Genomic DNA, 17,765 nt, shown 5'->3' on the forward strand with positions numbered 1-17,765 from the left:
ATGTTCTACTAAAATACAAAAATATACATGTATGTCTCAAGAATGAACACATGTAGATCTAATATCTATACATAAATGTATGTATGCAAATTAGGCATGAACAACAAATGCATGTAATTCTTGAATAAACATGTATATGCAAAATACAAATAGTGAAATACATGTCATCCAGCTACTGAAGTACTAAATAGTAAAATAAATAGTGAAATGTACATGTCATCAAGGTACTAAAATACATGTATGTAAGTCTCCAGAATAGGTAAACATGTATACAAAATCTCGAATATATAAATGCATCAAAATATACATAAATAGATAGCACTACTAGACGGACCCCTCAAGATGCATACGAACAAAATGACCCTCTAATTGAGTCTCCTGTACATCCTCTGGCCGAGGTGCAACAACTGAGCCTTGCAAATATATATACATTAGAACTATATACATGTGTACATGAATATAAGTGCATATAGTTTGAAACATAAATGACTTTTAAAACTATTTAAAACTTGTACCTAAGCACTACTAGGTGTCTCAATAGAATCCTCTCTCTGACCTACATGTCCTAACCCAACACTAGATGCAATAATGTGCTTGGTGACCTGTGCCTACACAATTTATTATAATTTTTAATATCTATTTGAACTATTTTAAAATTTCATATATTTAAATTTAAACATATTATATATGTACCTGAGTCTCAGGAGTTGGAGGATGATCATTAGACTCCATCGTATCATCTATCGATGCACCTCTAGTACTAATGTCAACATCTCATTCGAATACACCAACAACATCTCCTAAAGCTGCAACACCTACCAAAGCACCCTCATTGCCACAATCTCCTAAAGCACCCTCAACACCACAATCTCCAAGTGCTAGAAATGACGAGTGAAATGGCGTGTGTAATTGGATGGGTTATGGTGTAGAATCAATGCTGGGTCATAATAACATGTCCATGTATGATGAAAATCTCATGCTCAAACTAGTATCAATCTCAAATGGCCTTTGTAACTGCTCACCAAAATCATCAAGGTCCTCAGCTGTAATTCGAACATCTCCAACTCGTAGGCCTGAGCCATCTATAGAGTGTCATTAGCTTGGTGTAGAATTTTGTGATCTATGCTGTGTGGCAACTATCACTGGTGTGGTTTGTGCAGATGGAACTATGGGGCTCTGATGCAGTCTAATGGTGTCCATCACTAAGTGAACTAGTATCCCTTGTGTATTAGAAATATAACTGATACCCTGAAACAGGTCCTCCAAAAAAAATAATGCTACATCCATATGTGTGTGCTGTCCACAAAGAGCACGAACATCACCTAGTACTGGTAGTCCAGAAACTCTATATGCCTCATTAGGGGAGGTGCTTGAAGTGCTACTCGATGCCTCTAAAGATGCTCGACTTGGACAATTTTGTCGACTGTGAATATACTAACCAAGAGAGTCAAATGTGATGCTGGCAGCCACAGATGCAATGTGTCCAATACTATCAATTGCTCCCCTCTGGGAAGCAATCAAAACTCTATCGACGATAGGAGCTAGTGCTGGAGTCACTGGAGGAAGTTTCAGCCCAATGAACTATCTGAGATTTGGAGGTGGCAGATGTTATGCACTGTGATACTGGTCATGATCTACGATCCGACCACTCCCCTATCTGCAATAATTTGGAATATCTAAGTAGTTGACATTGAGCCCCACACAGAACTCAACAAACAACTATTGTGCAAAATAAAGAGGGTTCTGATTGTTATTAGGATAACGACCATGTGGGTCTAAGAAATGAGGATAGATCATACTAGTGACAACAAGATCTTTGCAAAGTGTCACTCGATAGCCCCTCACCCTACCCTGGGTACCCTCATATGATGGAAACAAATCTATTTTGATGACATCTTTGGGGGCCACCCTCTTGATGTCATCAAAAGATGCATCTCTTGAAATCTTAGCTCTAAGCTCCCTAGATATGGTAGCTAATACATCAGGGGAAAATTAATAGTGTGCTCTAAATCTAGCAGTCAAATCCTATAAACTCCTACATATGGTTGCACAAATGTCTCTATATAAACCATCATAAAATGACATTATAGACTGCTCTAATCTAATAACCTCTTGTCCTACAAATGCAAATAGTCCATCAATATCAATGCATGGAGCTGTTGTAGCAGGAGCCATAGCAAAAGCCCCACCACGAGCTACAACACGAGCCCCACCATGAGTGGCACCACAAGCAGCAACAGGAACTACACCAGAAGCCACAATAGGAGTCACAACATGAGCCTCATCACCCTCAGGCTGATGAGAAGGCTGATTGTGTGAAGTCATATCTGTGCAATGATCGAGCTAATATATATTGTAAATACACGTATACATACATGTAGTCTACTACACAAATTTATTTTTAAAAGATACAAATCGTACATCATCTAATCTACACATCAATATATATATCATACATGAGAAAGAGAGCTTCTTAGGGTTAGGGTTTGACTTAGATTAGGTATAGAGTTAGGGTTAGGGGTGGAATTAGAGTTAGGGTTAGGGTTAGAGATAGAGTTAGGGTTAGTGTTAGGGTTAGATTAGGGTTAGAGTTACTTGGTTTGAGTTTGAGTTTGAGTTAGTTAGAGTTAAGGTTTGGCTTAGGGTTAGGGTTAAGAATTAGAATTAGAGTTCTAGGGTTAACAATAAGGGTATAGTTAAAGTTTAGGTTAGCAAATTAGGGTTATTATTATGTAAAATTACAACTTTATAATTAGGGTTTAGGTTAGGGTTTGAGTTTGAGTTCTAGAGCTAGAGTTAGAGTTAGGGTTATTGTTATGTAAAATTACAACTTTATAATTAGGGTTCAGGGTCAGGTTTGAGTTTGAGTTCTAGAGCTAGAGTTAGAGTTAGGGTAAATGGCTTAGGGTCAGGGTTAGGGTTAAGTGTTAGGATCAAACCATGGCTAGAAATAATAATTACATGCAAATCTAAACAATATCAGAAAATAATAGATAACACAGAAAAGCACACAAGACACCAATATTTAACATGGTTCACCCAATCCCTAGGCTACGTCCACCAAATAGAAAGTCCGATATTATTATGATCCAGTGATTACAACCTGATTATAATCTATAATCCCTTACAACTCAATACCAGTGCAAGAACCAATTTTTGCATCACCACACTGAAACAATCCCTAACCCTAGACCCTTTTATACAAGTATTTTTACCACTTTAGGGTTTTAATTAATAATTACATGTCGGCCCAAAATCCCAAATAGGGCCCAATATTTTTTTCGAAAAGAATTTATGAAGTATGTACAATACTTTCCTGATTACTCACCACAAACTAACATTAAGAATTAGAATTATAGTTCTAGGGTTAACAATAAGGGTATAGTTAAAATTTGGGTTAGCAAATAAGGTTATTGTTATGTAAAATTACAACTTTATAATTAGGGTTAGGGTTAGGGTTTGAGTTTGAGTTCTAGAGCTAGACCTAGAGTTAGGGTAAATGGCTTAGGATCAAGGTTAGGGTTAAGAATTAGAATTACAGTTCTAGGGTTAACAATAGGGGTATAGTTAAAGTTTGGGTTAGCAAATTAGGGTTATTGTTATGTAAAATTACAACTTTATAATTAGGGTTCAGGTTAGGGTTTGAGTTTGAGTTCTAGAGCTAGAGTTAGAGCTAAAGTAAATAGCTTAGGGCTAGGGTTAGGGTTAAGAATTGGAATTGTAGTTCTAGGGTTAACAATAGGGGTATAGTTAAAGTTTGGGTTAGAAAATTAGGGTTATTGTTATGTAAAATTACAACTTTCTAATTAGGGTTTGAGTTTGAGTTCTAGAGCTAGACTTAGAGTTAGGGTAAATGGCTTAGTGTTAGGGTTAGGGTTAGGGTTAAGAATTAGAATTATAGTTCTAGGGTTAACAATAGGGGTATAGTTAAAGTTTGGGTTAGCAAATTACGGTTATTGTTATGTAAAATTGCAACTTTTTAATAGGGTTAGGGTTAGAGTTAGAGTTAGAGTTCTAGAGCTAGAGTTAGAGTTAGGGTAAATGGATTAGGGTTAGGGTTAGGGTTAAGAATTAGAATTATAGTGAACTAGGGTTAACAATAGGTGTATAGTTAAAGTTTGGGTTAGTGAATTAGGGTTATTGTTATGTAAAATCACAACTTTTTAATTAGGGTTCAAGTTAGGGTTTGAGTTTGAGTTCTAGAGCTAGAGTTAGAGTTAAGATAAATGGCTTAGGGTTAGGGTTAAGAATTAGAACTATAGTGAACTAGGGTTAACAATAGGTGTATAGTTAAAGTTCAGGTTAGCAAATTAGGGTTCAAGTTAGAGTTAATGCTAGTTCTAGGATTCAAGCTATCTAGTCTGAGTTATAAAACTAAGATTATAATTAGGGTTCTAAAACTAGGGTTATAGACAACCTGTTAGGGTTAGGGTTAGGGTTATGGGTGGAATTAGAGTGGGTGGAATTAGAGTTAGGGTTAGAATCTGAGATAGAGTTAGGGTTAGGGTTAGGGTTAGGGATAGATTAAGGTTAGAGTTAGGGTTTCAGTTTGAGTCAGAGTTAGGGTTTGGCTTAGGGTTAGGGTTAAGAATTAGAATTAGAGTTCAAGGGTTAATAATAGGGGTATAGTTAAAGTTTGGGTTAGCAAATTATGGTTAGGGTTACAATTACAGTTATATAATTAGGGTTTGAGTTATCTAGTTAGAGCTAGTTAGATTTCGAGCTAGAGTTACAGTTATAATTAAGATTGGAATTAGGGAACTACAGAGCTAGGGTTATATATAGGGTTCTAGGGTTAGGGTTAGGGTTACAGGTGGAATTAGAGATAGGATTATAATTAGGGTTACGATTAGGGAGAGCTAGGACTAGGGTTAGGCTTAGAGTTAGAGTTATAATTAAAGGGTAAAATCTAGTTAGGGTTCGAGTTAGAGTTAGAATAGAGTTAGGATTAGGGTTAGAATTAGAACTTTAGGATTAGCTCATTACATGGTTAGGATACAATTAGAGTTAGGATTAGAGTTATGGTTAAAATTAGAGTTAGGGTTCGAGTTAGAGTTAGAGCCAAAGTTAGGGTTAGGGTTAGAGATAGAGTTATGATTAGGGTTAGAATTAGGATTTGGGTTAAAGTTTGAGTTTGAGTTAGAGCTAGAGTTAGAGTTAGGGTTTGGCTTAAGATTAGGGTTAAGATTAGAACAAGGGTAATATATAGGGTTAGGGTTAGTCTTTTTAACTTATTATTTTGTGTTTTCTAATGTTAAATACCAAATTTTTCTAAATTTGTTTCCTAATCTTAAATTAATAATTTTTTAATATTCTAGAATAATTTTTTAAAAACATTTTCTTATGTTTTTCTAATATTTTCAAATATTCTAGAATAATGTTTTTTTAATATTTTAAAATATTTTTCTACTATTTTCTATTATTTTTTCTAATATTTTTCTAATAACACTAATATTTTCTAAATTTGCTTCATAAATTTATTATAAGTAAATATTTTTCTAATATTAGTGATTTTTTTAATAAATATTTTGTAATGTTTTCTAATATTTTCTAATATTCTATAATAATGTTTTTTTTAATATTTTCTAATTTTCTAGACTAATATTTTTCTAATTTATTATAATTTTTTTTCTAATATTTTGTAATATTTTTTCTAATAATTTTCTAATAAGACTAATATTTTTCTAAATTTGTTTTGTAATGTTATACTAATATTTTTCTGATATTCTAGATTAAAATATTTTAAAATATTTTTCTAATATTTTCTAATATTCTATGATAATATTTTTAAAATATTTTCTAATTTTCTAGACCAATGCTTTTAAAATATTTTTTAATGTTTTTCTAATATTTTCTAATATTTTTTATAATAATTTCTAATGCTTTTTCTAATAAGACTAATATTTTTCTAAATTTGTTTCATACTGTTATAGTAATATTTTTCTAATATTCTAGATTGATGTTTTTAAAAATATTTTCTAATGTTTTTCTAATATTCTAGACTATTTTAAAAATATTTTTGTAATTTTTTTCTAATATTTTCTAATGTATTTTCCTATATTTATCCAATTTAACACTAATTTTTTTCTAGAATTGTTTCCTAATGTTAAATTAATATTTTCTTAATATTCTAGACTAATATATTTTTTTTAAATCTAATATTTTTCTAATATTTTCTAATAACAAAAAAAAAAACAAATACAAAAAATTATAAATGAAAAATTCATATAATTAACTAAAATTAATAAGAAATAAAAATATTAAATTAACATGAAAATGTTCTTTGAAAACATTAAAAATATTCAAATAATGACATATAAACATACCCAAAATAACATAAAGACAAGAATCTGGAGGAAGATGACGAAAAGTGACACAACTTGATGACTACTTAGATACATTCGCTCCAACATCCAAAACAAAATTTACATGCCGTAAAAATGAGGAGTGAAAACAAAAAATGAGCTTTTTAAGTCGTAAATTGTTGATTTCGTATGTTCGCACGAACATATGATGCTTTTATGTTCACACAAACGTATCTAATTTTAAACAACTACATTCGTGCGAACATAAGAGTATTATGTGCTCGAGCACGAACATATGGAAAATGGAAGTTTCATTTTTCAAACATTTCATGAATTTCTTCTTGCCACTAAAGTGACACCCACCATTGTGGGATCACACATGTACACACCATCGATCGCTTTATCTCATTATTTTTAATAATGATCTATTACATTTTTCACTTTTATCACTATAGAAACAATGATAACCCTAGCACTCATTGCCATATCCATTTTCCTGTCAAAGAGATCCATGATCAAATTGCCTTATTGCTATAATCTATAGCAATCCTTGTTATATCCATACCGCTTTGTCATCATAACACACAGAAATATATGTCTCTTCATCGCTTATTGTTGTGTCATCTTTACACCAAACATGATGTATAATCCTTTTGACCTATCGCTATAATATGTAGTGACCTATACTGCTTTGTTGTCATAACACATAGTGATATACGTGTCTTTTTCGCTTATCGCTATGTCATGTTTACTCCAAATGTGACACATGATCCTTTTAACCCATCGCTATAATATATAGAGACCTATACTGTTTTATCATCATAACACATAGCGATACAATGTCTTCATCGCTTATTGCTATGTCATGTTTACTCCAAATGTGATGCGCAATCCTTTTGACCCATTACTATTATATAACGATCTTTTGAGAGATCATATTGCCATCGCGATAAGTTACAAAGATCATGTATTTTCTCGCTGATCACCACAACACAATCCTCCGCCTTTTGATCACCGAAAATACTTATCACTGAAACATATAGCAATATAATATCTTTATCGCTCATTGCCAAGATGACTATATTTCATTTCTACTTGTTGATAATTGCAAGGTATTATGGCTAATGTCGAATGAGTAGAAAGATATTCTTTATATATTTGACTCATTCGATGTATCTCCTTCGATGTACAAAACTACTCAACATTGCAATATCACAATAAGGAGTCCTTTCGCTTCAAATAGTCTTGCGATCCTGCACAGGCACAAAAATACACCACAGTTTTTTACCTGCAAATTTTGAACGAGTAGAAAGAAATTCATTTGATAGACTCATTCAATGTATCTCCTTCAACACATGAAACTGCATAACATTGCAAGATTGCATCAAGGAGTCTTTTCGCTTCAAACAATCCTGCAATCTTGTGCAAGCACAAAAATGCACCACAGTTTTTGACCTGCGAATGTCAAATGGGTAGAAAGATATTCATTCGATAGAATCATTTGATGTATCTCCTTTGACGCACGAAACTACACAACATCTGTAGATTGCAACAAGGGGTCCTTTAGCTTCAAACAGTCTTGCGATCCTATGTAAGCACAAAAAATGCACCATAGTTTTTGACTTGTGAATGTCGAATGAGTAGAAAGATATTCATTTGATATTTGACTCATTTGATGCAGCTCCTTCGATGCATGAAACTGCACAATGTTTTCATGCACCGAAGAATTCTTGAAACTGTACAATTGTATATGGCTGAAAATATGCCAATTTTTTTTTTTTCCAGATAAGTGTTCTCATTTGAGGTATTTGTTATGCTAATATGTTTTCACATGTTGTAGATAGAGAAAACCTTGATATACATTTATTTAAATAATTGTTCTTAATGTATTATTAATATTAAAAATAAAAAACATTTAACATGTTCAATCATACACAAATTTGAAAGAATCTTATTTATTTTTAAAAATATAAAACGAAAAATTTGAAATTATTTGTAAAGAATAAGAGATAGACAAGTTCACAGTATCCATAAAAGAAGAATACTGATTTAACATTATATTGAATTTGTTATTGACATCACATAACTTCTCACAAATATATTAAAGAACGTAAAGAACCTTGTAAAACATAGTTCCAATTTGTTAACAAAATAAGATAGGTAAAAATCGTGTTAAAATAATCTATAGTAAAAACATAATTTCCCTCCAACCAAAAGAGTCGCCTTAATTTTTTAAACATCCCTTTTAATTTAGAATCTTTATCATAAAAAAAAAACAAATGACTCTATTCATTACAATTGAACCTTAATCATTTTGAACTGGATTAAAATGACATAAATTGGTTGAATCCATAACAAACTATAATCGATTCATTTTATAAGAAAATTGTTAGCAGAGAGATTTTTCATACAGGTTAATTTTGTTATCATTTGCATAAGTTGATTTAAATCCACACTTAGTAATTTTGTTACAAGATCTTATGCTTTTGTTTTTGTCTTTCTTAGAATTTTGTGCATTCCTTATAAGCTATAGAGAAAACCAATATATATATATATATATATATATATATTCCTTTACTTCTTTGTAACCTACAATAAAATAAAAAATCTTTATAAATTCAATCAAATTTATTTATTTTTAAAAAGCTATCATAATATTATGTTAATAAAACATAGACGAGAAAAACAGACAAGAACTCTCCATTTTTCAATCATCAATAACCATTTTTCCTATAAACTCTTTATTTTATGACCTCGTAAACTATTCATTGATCTAACATAATTGATATAGTTGTACATTTCATTACTATTGGTACACATAATTCAAAGTAACATATGTAGCATGAGATAGAAAATGGAAAAAACAATATCCATGAACTGATGGGAAAGAACAATATTCATGATTAGATGGGAAAGAACAATATCCATGATCTGAATGGTAGTGTGAAAACACACCATTATTTATCAAAATGCAGGGAAACCCACATTCTACACAAACAATATCCATGAACTAATGGGAAAGAAAAATATATGTGATATAAAAGGTGGTGTGAAAACATACCGTTAAATATAAAAATGCAAGGAAATCCACACTCTACACCCTTATGCCCCACATTTGATGAGCAACCCTCTCATATGCTGCTCAATCTTCTCATTATTGTTTGTATTGTTAGATGGAAAATCCTGCAAATACAAACTAAACATGCTTGAAAAAGTAAAACCTGATTATTTTCTAATGGAATGCACCAAGGAGTAGCATCAGAAATATTCACCATTTACAAACATGTATAGTAAATAATCATCAAATAGCTCATTTTTATTAGCGTTTTTCATCTCACAATATCAACAAATCAGGACCACTCATAAAAACACAAAAGAAAGACACTTTATCAATATCGTTGGCAATCCTATCAGGAAGCACATACATAGGAAACCAAATAGGGAAAGAAAAGAAAAGAAAAAAAAAACATCCAAGCAAATTAGGAATATACATATAACATGGTATATAATCATGAACTGTACAATCATCTACCAAAATACATTTTTATCAACATATGCTCTCAAGTTCTACAATTGAGCATTCATCATTTGCTACTCCTTGGTGTATTCCACGTAAGTATAGTTCAACTGTATCTCTAAATAAAAATGAAATGAACAACTATACCAAATGTTTATGAGGTCATAAACTATGTATAGATCAAGTATGTATAGATCCATGCCAATCTTGGCTCTGATCTATACATAGTTCATCTACACATAATAGTTTATGATGTCGTAAACTATGTATAGATCAATACTTCCATGTCATTACCTCTGATTACATGTATATATCATAGTTCAAGCTCTGATTATCTATACCAATAGCAATGAAATGTACAACTATATCAATAGTTTATGAGGTCATAATATCCATATAGATCAAGAATGTATAGATCTATGCAATACCATTAAATAGGGGTAGCTCATAAAATGGAATTACTTCATATGCCAATCATGCCAATGCCAATGAAATGAACAACTAAACTATGTAACAGTTAATGTATGAGATAAACTATGTATAGAAACAAAAAGCAAATGAAGTAACACTCAAAGTAACAGTCAATCGATATGATCAAAGTAACAATCAAAATAAATCAAGAAACTCTGAAAGTAGCAGTCACTAGCTGAAATAACTAAATTGCACCAAATGTCATTGCAATCTAGTCCACTCTCTCTGCCTAATCCATCATCAAGAACCCTTTGTCTCTTTCGCGTTGAAGCACGAAGGTGTCATGTGCTTTCAGGAAAACACCTTGACTCATTTCAGGGATGGCTTTGAGAGTGGTATACATGACACTCAAAACATTATCCTCTTCAAATTCAGCCATTTTTACAATCTGAGGCTTACTGAGGCCATCTTTGAGTTCCTTCATAGTTTCACATATCACGTCCAATGATGCAGCTGATGTTGTCTTCTTCCTCTTTCCCCTCCTTGATGATGATGGTGGAGGAGTCCCTCTACCACTTGCACTTGATTGATTGGAATGATATAACTCTTCATCCAAATTCGGTTAGCTGTGAAGAGGTGTACCACAATTGGTATCATCTTCATCAAGCAGGTGCAATGCATCGTTCATAGGGTGCCCTTCTTCAGCATCAAGGGGCGTTGTAGCTGCATACCCTTCAACAACTTCATTTCCAACAATTACAACCAACTCATTGAAATATTGGAAGGGTGACCTCTTATACATTTTTGCATTTTTGAATTCTCTCCTCTACATGTAAGCATAAATAAATGGATTAGGTTGTTAGTCTTTCATTATTAAAATAAGAAGGCAATATTTCTTCAATCAAAAGAGCACAAAGATCATCCTACCTTCAAAAGGTCATCCCATACAAAGTCCTTAGCATCCACAGTTTGAGTTGCTTCATTCCAAGAAAACCCACTTGTATTTCTCAAGGCCTTCATTATTCTATATCCTAATTTCCATGTTTTCAACTTATTCTTAAAATTATCCCATGATAGATTCAAGGTCATCTCAGTATTGAATGTCCTCTTTATGGCGGTCCATGCTTCTTTTTGAAAACCACCTTCACCTTTTCGTCTGAGATGAACTTGTTCGAGGAGAAAAACTATAAACTTGTGTTTCATCTGTTTTGTCCACAATATCTTCTTTGAAGAAGAAGAAGATATGCATCCATCTCACTCAAACTAATGGGATAATCCATCTAGCTCACACTAATGGGTTCATCCATGCTCATCATGAGCTCAGTATATGGCACACTCTGCAATATCTGTTCGTAAATTATATATTGTTGTCATTGCTTTAAACATATTACAATTTAAATTAATCATATGATTGAAATTAAAAGTTAATGCTCTTTAAATTTAAATGGAATACAACAAGGACTAACATTAGAAAAATAGGATTTTCAATGAATTCGTTGTTCTCTTGTTAATAGTCAGCTTATAATCTTCATCATTTGGTACTCCTTTTTGTATTTCATTTAAAATTGAAGATGATAAACTCTAAATTTCAATTTTTAATACATCCTAATGCAACAAGGCTAACATATTCAATAGGTATAAACATATTACAATTTAAACTAATAATATTATTGAAATTATAAGTTATTTCTCTTTAAATTTAATTGGAATACAGGAAGCACTAACATCAGAAAAAGGAAATCATCCATCACTATATATACATACATCAATTTAATCAAATAAAACACATTGTCCCATAAAAGTTCAATTATTCTCGGGATCTATAATCTTCCCACATCCTACTTGCTATATCTTCTTGAAATTGTGCCCACTCATTTCTATCCTCCTGAGACAACCCATATGTCTCAAGCACTGGTACCTCTATCCCATCACGATCATCTTCCTCTTCAATAGCTACTTTCGATGGAAGCCATCATCTATCGTAATGAAATTGTGAAGTATACAACATGCTAAAAAAATATAGGATTGTGTCATGATACCATAAGACATTGTATGTTTTAGGATTGGAAAACACTGCTTTAGAATACCAAACATACATTCTACTGCATTTCTAAGAGAGGAGTGTTGGTGGTTGAACAAATCATGTGCATAGTTTATTGGGTCTTCTCTTGACCACTCTTTCAAGTGGTAGCGTGTACATTGATAAGAGGCAAGAAATCCAGGTGCATTTGGATATCCAACATGCACTAGAAAATATTTTCCTGCATAAATAAGGTATATTGTCAATACTTGAAACATTTAGCATACCCTTGAGTATATTAAAATGTGATTTGGATTACTAGGGGGAACTACAAGTGGATCTGCTCTGGACAAAGTTGAAGCTAGAACATGACTATCTACAACAAAGGCTTCCCAGCCAGTAAGGCAATGCTAAAACTTACAATCAAAGGAGCAGACACCCATAACATTTTGTGACAGGTTCCCTTTTCTATCACGATATTTACCTTGTATGTCAACATCGACAGTGACTAGAATATGGGTTACATCGATGGCTCCAATGCAATCCTATGAGATATGATACATTGATCAAATGTATTCTCAAGCAATAATAAGATAAGGATAACAATCTAGACAATAAACTTGTGACAGTGCACTATTTACCTTGAAGAACAAGTCAAAATGGTCTTTCCCACTAATTTTGAGAGGAGCACCTAGACCAAGAGGTATGAATTAATCCCTATGAAGGGCTAAGAAATTCGTCAACACCTTGTGGAGGTATTGATTGAGTAGTTGTTCCTCTAATTTAAAGTGGATCGTATCTCTCAAGCTTCTTTTCAGCCTAAGAATATGAGCTAGATGAAAGAAGGCTGCCCTACTCATCTGGATCTGATCATGACAATCCACCTCATTGGAATGAATAATGTCTCTACAAAAATAATTTCCTCTTCTTAGTTGTTTACCCATTTGACTGCCTTCTCAGGCTACTAGTACTTTGGCTACAACAATGAAAGAAAAAAGAATTATGAGAATACACGTGTATGTGGTCTTCCTAACTATGCACCCTTGAACCTCTATATTGTCCATAAGATCCATCAGTGGCCTAAAGTGTGGACAAATTATACATTATTAGTTACAAGATCAGCTCATTCTTTTACAAGTTGTTTGCATTGATGTATTTGTATCAACAGGTTTTAATGTACCTAGGCTTCAAGGATTGATTTCAAATAACATTCAAACTATTATAACTTATAGATGACTATTTTAAGATGTAAAATGGATCTTAGTTTTTAAGAAATTTTGTGAATATGATTTATGGGGATCCATTAACTTCAAGATTTTAATTTGATAGTAGGCCTACTATTTGTGGTTATGTTTTGTAAAGATTTAGATGTGCTAGTTACCATTTTTTACAAACTATACAGAGTTGGGCCACCAAGTTTCGATTATTAGGTGGGCACTTATTTAAATACATGTATGACATACTAGTATAGGGTCTGTAATTTTATATTAGGATCAAGTTTGAAGCCCTATAGGGAATATCATTTTGAACTGATCTATGTCTTGAATATAAAGAAAAATTTAGTTGAATCTATGTTTCTATGGAATTAGATGCATTGTTAGCCTTAGATTGAATAAAAGAGGCTTTTGGATTATATCAGGTAAAACAAGGAACTTAATGTACACATAATTAATTAATAACACCTAAGTAGGTGTGTGAAATATGCCAATTCACTATATTTTTTTTAGAACTCCAGACTCTCCCCTTTTTAGCAATGGTCTACTAATTTATGGTTTTTATCAAGCATGTGAAGGTTTATATAAATCCTATAATGCTATCTTTTTTCAAACTTTTAGACAATAATGGGAAGTGGAAAGAGAATATTTTGTCTAGACAGAGTGGAATGCCATAATATTATGTCCAAACACACAACAAAAACCCAAAATGCAAAGATTGGTGGGAGAAGAGAATTGTGCACATGGAGATGAGTCCAAAGCCATCATTCAAAGCCGCCACTATTGTCATCCAAAGCAGAGAGAAATAGAGCTGCAGAAGAACCTTATTACCAAATGCACAACCATCGTTGATGCAGGGAAACCCTATGCAACCATCGCCAGAGAACAATGTTGATCGAGAAACCCTATTCCCAAATGCCTTTTTCATCTTCTAAAAACCTAACCATGGTTTTGGTGGACTTGATGGTATTATTAAAACATGTTCATAAAAACCCAAATTCAGGTTAAAATTTGGAATTCCACCTATTTCGTTGGAAGATGCACCTTCCAATTTTGGTCAAAAAATGGAAGATGAAAGTGACAATCAAGTTATTGGTTTAATGAACCAAACACTCATTTTTAGCTCCAAAACCTGATTTTGGCCCTCATATCCCTATTCCACCCCTAATCTTCCAACAACTAAACATGCCCTTAGTGATCTGTCATTCTTTCCCCTCTTTATGGAATTTCAGATGATAGTAGAGCTTGGACTATAGTTTGCAAACATCATGTTACCCCTTCTCTCCATCTTTTTTGTATTGAGAAAGAGAAGTTCTCACTCTAGTGTCAAGCTTGTTATTTTGTGTTGGTTCTTCGCCTTAGTCAAAAGCTTTCTCTATTTAGATTAGTTTTCTATGTGAGGTTCATCCTTGTCTTGATGGGTATTATATGTACCATGTTTATGTCCTCCTCACTTTAGAAAAGTCAATTAACAAAACTGGCAAAACTATATTTTCTTATGCACTTTTCCTTAAAATTGTAATTATCTAAAGAAAATGTGTTTTGATAAGAGGCATGTCTCACTAATGCACTCTTGAGATTGGATCCTCACTCCATTCAATATACCCAACATTATGGTTGTTTGCACCATAATAGCCATATCCATTAGAATCAACACCCAACAAAAGGATTTTTAAAACTCCATCAATTTGATGCATCCTTAAAAAATTTGTTTAAGGATAATGTTTCATCTTCCAAATCTATTTGTAATAGCCAATTCAAAGTTGTTGGTTATTATTGGTTACAACTTAAACTAAAATACATGTGAAACCCTAATATGAGCCATTAATATCCTATTTGGAAAATGATTAATTATGTATTTTCAATCATGTATTACTCTAGATAGTTAGTCATGCCATTAGATTCTTACATATTTCATTTTTCCATTGAAAAGACTACAATGTATTTGATCAAAGGATTGTACCAGTTCTTTCTATGTGGTTCTCCCTATATACCTTATAACTTTATTTGTACAAGATTGTGGTGATTTATCCTCATTATCAAACTCAAATGAGGAAAATTATTGTTCTTTGATTTATTTAATGTTAATTTCACCTTGATTTGTCTTCATAATCAACCTTTTGGGGATACAATCAACCTAGGTTTGAATTTTTGCATTTGATAGGTTAATCACATTTCTCAAACTTAATTAAGACGATGATGTTATTTTCCTTCAATGATACTTACACCTTATCCTCATTTCTTATTGGTTTTGTTTACATGCATCAGCCTAAGCTCGTAGTGCTTAGCTTTGTTGGGTGGATATTTAGCAACCAATAATTTTGGGTACAATCCTATCACAAAATAGGATGACCAGCCACAACGTGTGAGACTGACTCTCTCCTACCTTGAAGGGAAGGCTCCCCCTTCTCACCATTCCTTGGATCAACTCAAGGTAAGCAAGAAGTTGAGATATTTTGTAAAGGGATGTTACCAATATTCTTTCCTCTTAACTTTCAAACAAGAATCCAATTATCCATGGAGCAAATAATGGGCATGGTGGAATCTCTAACTAGACTTCCATCTAAAAGCTTAAAACAATGATACTGATAAATCAACACTAACTTAACAGTTAGCTAAAAGTGTACCAATTTGGCTCTAAGTCCAATCGTAATTCTATATGAATAAGATTTACTATTGAGGCACAAAGACTTCTAGAAGTAAAGATATCCTAATTATTTTGTGAATCAAGAAAGAGATATAAGCTACAGACAAAGCTTCTAGTCTATATATCTCTACAATTGCTCCTAGTGAAAGCTTCAGCTTCAATTGCTTCTTAACTCATTTTACACTCAATTATCAAGAACACAAGATCACATGAACCAAAGATAACATATGAAAATCACAGACAAAGCTTCTAATTCAGACAAGTTATAACAATTGCACTCAATCAAAGTTCAGTTCAATTGCTCCTTTGTATTCACTTTTCAATGAAAATAGTGCTACACAATCCAAGTTCTGCTAGCACAATTTCTCCAAAGCTCTCTTGCATACAATAAAATATGATTTTACAATAAGAGGGCACTCCTTTATATAGGCATAGGAGTTGAGAAAAAGATGGAAGAAAAATTGGGAACAACTCAACCAACTTTGACCAAGTCTAACTAGAAGAGAAATTATTGAGTTACATACAATTGCAAATGCAACTCGCATTACATATAATTACATAATTCCATGCAATGCATCCTCTTAGATCTACAAAAAAAAAAAAAAAAATAACAATCTTAAAACTTGTTCTTTAGTGCCTTGAATTTGATGATAACATCATGCACTATAGGAAGATCATAAATCTCCATTGTCTTTGATATTCCCTCTATTCTCACTGCATCTACATATATTGATTGCACAACCTTGGAAATTTCCACCAGAGAATCTTGCAAGTATTTAGCCAAGGATTTATGGGTGATCCCACAATAATGGGTTCCACTTTTTGACCAATTTTGACGCTGAAATCAATATTTTTGCAACAAACATCACGTTCAAGTGACTATATCTCCAAAACTATAAATAATTTCAAGATGACATAAACTAGTGATTTTGAGTACTTTGATCCTACTTTGTAACCATATTTTTTAATCTAAAAAAAAATTATTTATGTCAAATTTTTTTATCTCCTCCGAAAAGTGGTACATAATAAAATTTAATATTTTAAAGAGTGACAGTCTGTTTGACACACATAACTTTTTCTAGAAATGATAATGAAGTAATTCTTTCGGCGTTAGATTTGTAACATCAATATCTAGAGGATGCATTTGGTTTGATTTATTTTGGTTGAATATTGTATAGTTTATGAAGTGACATGAACTGTAATTCACACATACGTTCCATTTGACACATATAATTTGAAGTCAGTTTATCATAAACTTTTTTTTTTGAATAGTTACTAATTTTCCCGAGGTGTCAAAGTCAGTTGATGTTCAATCGGTAATGAACCTATAAACTCATATTTGAAAGTCTTAATGATTAAAATATATATTACAATTATAGTCGTTGGAAAGCTTGCTCTGAGCAACACATTTTGACATTTTTTATTTTACAATAGGAGATCATTCTCCTGCAATTATGGAAGTCAAAAGAGCAAAAAAAAAGAAAAAAGAAAAAAAGGTTAAATTTTTTCTATTTGTGCATGTTCGCGCGAACATACCCTCCAAAACTTTGCAGTTGCCGAAAAAATTTAGGCGTATGTTCGGGCGAACATGTCTATAGTCAACGTGTTCGTGCGAACAATCTAAAAAACTCAAAAAAGTTGTCATTTGTAA

The sequence above is a fragment of the Cupressus sempervirens genome, chromosome 2, assembly GCF_028749045.1.
Source record: "Cupressus sempervirens isolate cs-2001-9-10 chromosome 2, ASM2874904v1, whole genome shotgun sequence".
Classification (NCBI taxonomy): domain Eukaryota; kingdom Viridiplantae; phylum Streptophyta; class Pinopsida; order Cupressales; family Cupressaceae; genus Cupressus; species Cupressus sempervirens.